Raw genomic sequence first — 5,543 nt, 5'->3', positions numbered from 1 at the left:
AACAATAACTTCAGGCAAAAATGAAGGACGAAGTATGATCAAGCATAATCAAATTGAACAAGACATCAGACGATAGCAAAGCTACTATCAAGACTAAGGTTGATCTAGGCCTAAATAAAATACAAGATAAGACGAATCTATCAGCTAAAGCTTGAGGGATCAAACACAATACCAAAACAGGCATCATATGAGTCTAAGTCAAGAATGGGACTGATGGAAGAACTTTGGAGGGGGGGCCGGATTGATGTAGCTTCCTTCAAGTCTCTCCCTAGATCTTTGGCTCCTAGAATCCTTCCAATGCTTGTGTAAGGCTCCAATGGAGGGAGGAACCTCACGGCCACCTTAAGATGGTGGAGAAGCCTCTCAAGAATGCGCCACTCTTGGTGAAGGGATAAGCATTCTTCAACCCGCCACACTTGTCTTTGGAAAAAGTGATAAGAGATTGGTTTTGCACAAAGAGGTTTAGGACCTTTGGGAGGAGAGAAATCTGATCTCTAATCTGAATACTCAATTCTCATTAATGCCAAAAGTGTCATACAAGTGAAAATTTGAGGCTATATAGGCGTGGCCACCTAGGGGTTAAGCTAGACTAGATCATGGTTCACTAGGAACCATGGTTGGGTCCGTCCAACTTAGGGAGCAAGAAAAGGCTAGACCATGGTTCACTAAGAACCATGGTTGAGCCTTCCTAAACCGCCCTTGTGTAGGAGAGAAAAGAGGTCCAAGCATTTGGCCAAGTGTGCACCAATGTGAACACAAGGTGTGAACACAAAGGTGTGGACGGTTTTGATTGGTTTCATTTAACTCCACCCGGTTTGAAAATGGTTCATTTGGTTTAGTTAGGTTCATTCAATGTGAATGGAACCTAGCTAAAGCAAATCTATGAAAAATTAGGAGTTAAATGAGTCCAATATGTAAAACCTTTATCCTAAGACCACATTTGGCTAAAATGCTAGGAGCACACTTTAGTCTACTAATGCCACTCCTATGCCTACTTCTAAAAAGAAAAAGGTGCCTCCAAAATACAAAGGCAAAACAATCCTATACAAAGTCTACTATATACAATATATACAATGGGACTACTCAAGATACTACTAAGGAGAAAAGTACACAATGCTCATGGTGAGCAAGGGTCTAAGAAGCACCTCCTCCTTAGATGTCTCTTCTAGCTTCCTTACCATGGACCTTGTCAAAGGTCCAATGGCCTTCATGTATTCCTCTTCCTTGGATGGTCCTCCATCAGGGACGAAAGTTGGCCAAACATCAACATAAAGTTGCAAAATCATTAGATAGAGCCTAACGAACAAGCAAACAAAGTCATCACTCTCATAATTAGACGTAAAGGGTAGTCAAGACCAGACGAAGACTCATGTATCTAGACGCAGTCAGAAAGTAATGAAACACGTCTGATGAAGGACCATCCTTGGTACTTCATGTGAAACCCATCACATGGTTCATGGCTAGGAGAATGGAGAGATACCATGTATGGATCCATCTCCTAGGCCCAATTTGAGTAGTATAGAATTTTATTGCTTTATTCCAATTTTAACCTTGTACTTTGGGTAATTTTAGTCATAGAATTTATTTTACTTGTATTTCCATTTTTACCCTTGTATTTTGGGGTATCTCTTAGTCATAGATTTATTTTCTTTTGTATTTCCCATTTTACCCTTGTATTATGGGGTACTCTAGATGATTAGTGTGACACCCTCTACCCCAACATACATATACAGTAATTATAAAAAATATAAAAAAATTTCATCATTAAAAATCAAATTTCCAGCCACGTAAGGGTAAAGAGTTCACATTCATAAACTTAATCCAAATAACATGCCGGTAAAATTACAAAGAAATAAAACTGAATTTTCTAAAATAATTTAATAAGAACATCTTTAAACTAATTCTATCTATGTCCCGATGTCACATGTCCTATCAGAGCAAAACCCAACATAGAAGCCTAAGCTTCATCACCAACATCCTCAGCCTCACGCTGATGATCACCTGTATAACAGTCAAAACAGAACAACACGAGAAAAGGGAGTGAGAAACATCTCACTCTGGCTCACAGTGTAGAAATATACGCCGAATAGCCAAACACAAACAAAATAAGTATAACATAGATAAATTAATAATAACATCACACTCATCCAAGACATAAACCATCACTTTATCATATAACATTAAGAATGCATATGCATGGACACGGACTACATATTATCATGCATGTGGCGCCAGTAAAACATCACATGGCATATTGCCGCTAGCAATACACGAAGAGTAGTCTAGGAGTACATGCCGGGTCACACCCTCTGCGCACTCTCACTAGAAGGATATACTACCAGAGTCTCGTCGGGATAGCTAAGCCGCGCAAGATACATCCCATGCACACAATGGGTGAGACTGGGACTTCCAAACCGAGCTATCCCCAAGGACTAATCCCCAAAGCTTTTACACTAGGGGCCTTCTCTGGCGGTGTATTCCATATCGTACCCTTAAAACACTTATGCAAATGATGCATGTCATTCAAGACTCTATGCATTCTCATATCTCATTATCATTTCTCATTCCCATATCACATTATCATGTCTCATTATCACTTTTCACATCATCTCATCATATTCACATAGTCATCACTTTTCACATCATCTCATCATATTCACATAATCATCATTTTTCACATTATCTCATCATATTCACATAGTGTCTACAGAGCACTCAAAATCATATCAAAACTGATCTATTTTCAAAAATAAACACATATTTATACATCTCATTCAACAAGGAATACATCAGAATAATCAGAAAGCAAAACAGAAAATATTCATATTTTGCCTGTTTCTCATAGGGTTCCCACAGGAACCCACAGAGCACTCTAATTCATATCAAAACTTGTTTATTTTCAAGATTATATACATATTTACACTCAGCAAATATCAAGAAACACAACAGAAAACTCAGAAGGTAAAACAGAAAACATTTAAAATTTGCCTCTTACAATTATCAATGCATTCCCTTAGGGTTTCCCATAGGAACCCATAGAAATCTCAATTCATACGATTAATTACATATAAGAAAATAATAGGCAAAACAGATACAATTGGGAAAAACCCCTCATACATAAGCATACAAAAAATGCAACAAACACAGGATTGGGGGCCAGTCCCACTACCCAGCATATAATCCCACACCCAGAGCGAGGTTTCTCACTCCCCCCTTACCTGGATGAGCAGAAGACGGATGGTCTTGGTGTGATCTAAGATCGTTCCTGAGTACTCTTCCTTAGAGCTCTTTGTTTCTCCTATCTTTTTTTTTCTAACCTCTTAGAATGCAAATGAGGCAGATAGGGTTAACACTACCTGATTCCTTTCTTAAAATTAATCTATTGGGCTGGGTCAACCCAACCCATTTTCCTTCTCTTCTAACCCACTTCTCTTTCTCCTCAAAATAATTAAATAAAATAAATACATGTATATTACAAAATAATTGTCCAAAATAATAATTATTTAAAACGTACAAAATAATATTTCTATATAATTATTAAAATAATTATGATCAAATACCATATAATAATAATAATAACAATAACCTTTTTGAAAACTGGGGTGTTACAATACTTCCCCCCTTTTAAGAAATTCGTCCTCAAATTTCTGAAATGAAGAGGTTCGACTATGACTCCTTCATTAAACTAAGATTCTTCCTAAACTTCCTAGGCAAACCCACAACAAAGTCTAGACGCATTATCTAACTTCCAAACAGGGACATCTAAAGGTTACAAAAGTCCTAAAAGGCTTCTGATGTTCTATCTTAGACTTATACCATACTAAACATGAGTACACAAGCTTCCTCTACTCCTCTCTTCACCTTAGGCTACCATGCTTCCGCTGCGTCACTCTGATACATCTTAGTAGCTCCTAAATGGATGTTAAGAGTACTCTTATGTCCTCCCTCTAAGATCATTTTCCTAAATTAAGGATTACTAGGCCATAGATCCTATCATTGAACCCCAAAACACCATCAACTTCCACTCGTAAAGGGCTAAGTATACCCCTACTAATCCTCTCCACTTGGTTCACTAAGAAAGGATCTAACTCCTAGGCTTCTCTAATCTCGTCCATTAATTCATTAGTCACTTTCAACATAATTGATTCAATGCTTCTAAAGGTAATCTCACACACCGAGCTTAAGTCTCTAAACTCTTCAATCAAATCTAACTCTTAAATCATCAAAGATGATAGATGAAAGATCATCCTACTCAAGGTATCTTCTAGAATAATAGCTTTATTTCTACGACCCTCTCCAAAGATCAAGTGCCTAAGCGTAAGTTCACTAGGTACACAAGATCGGTCTCCAAGTCTTACCACTTCATCTATACCCAAGGCATCTCTTCTCTCCATTACCTTCTCCTATAGCTTCATATCTTGTCACCAAATTGAATCAACTAATTATGCTTCTCCAATTTCCTTCAACAATCCACTCGTTACTCGAGTCATACCTAGTCTCACACTACTAAGGGTAACCTCATAAGCCAAACTTAAATCCTTAGACTAAGCCAAAAGATCCATCTCTCTAACCATAAGGAAAGGAAAATATAAAGGTTTCCTACTCAAAGCATCGATCACCACATTGGCTTTACCTAGATAACAACTAAAATTAAAATCCTAGTCCTTAAGAAATTCCAACTATATCCTTTGGTCAAAAGATATTTAAGGCTCTAACGATCACTAAATACCTCAAGTTTAGAATCATATAGGTAGTGTCTCCAAATCTTAGTGTAAATATCATAACTACTAACTCAAGGTCATGGGTAAGGTAATTGCTCTCATGAATTCTTAATTTCCTAGAAGCATAAGCTACTACCATTCCTTCTTGCATCAACACTCTGCCCAAACTCATCCTAGAAGCACCACTATATACCACAAAAGACTTACTAAATCTAGTAGTATTAACATTAATCAATCTTTCCTTAAGAGTTTGGAAACTACTCTCACACTTACTATCCCACACAAAGACAACACTCTCCCTAGTTGACTTAGTCAAAAGTAATGTTATCTTAGAAATTTCCTCAATAACTCTCCTATAATAATAAGCTTATCTAAGAAAACTCTTAACCTCACTAATTGGCTTATATATCTCCTCACTTAAACATAACTTCTACCTGAGAAAGATCCATGTTTACCTCAACTGGAATTTACAAGAACTAGAAAACTTATCTCATACAATCCAAAAAAATAAAAATAAAAAAAATAAATAAATCAATCAATAAATAAAATAAAATAAGATAAAATAAAATAAAATAGTAATACTTAGATAACTTAACATAGAACCGTCTTGGATATATCTCCACCCTCAACTACAATATGATCATATCACACCCTAAGATCAATCTCACTAACCACATGACATTCACCAATTGATCCCTAAGGTCATCTATCCACATATTAACATACATGCATATTAAATCATATTAGAATACCTACTTTAAACCTTCAAATATACCATCCATAAGCATGTACATGAACAACCTTTACCACATAGCATCATAC

The sequence above is a fragment of the Cajanus cajan genome, chromosome 3, assembly GCF_000230855.2.
Source record: "Cajanus cajan strain Asha chromosome 3, NIPB_CcT2T_4, whole genome shotgun sequence".
NCBI lineage: Eukaryota > Viridiplantae > Streptophyta > Magnoliopsida > Fabales > Fabaceae > Cajanus > Cajanus cajan.
The sequence above is the reverse complement of the archived record's forward strand: the minus strand, read 5'-3'. Positions refer to the sequence as shown.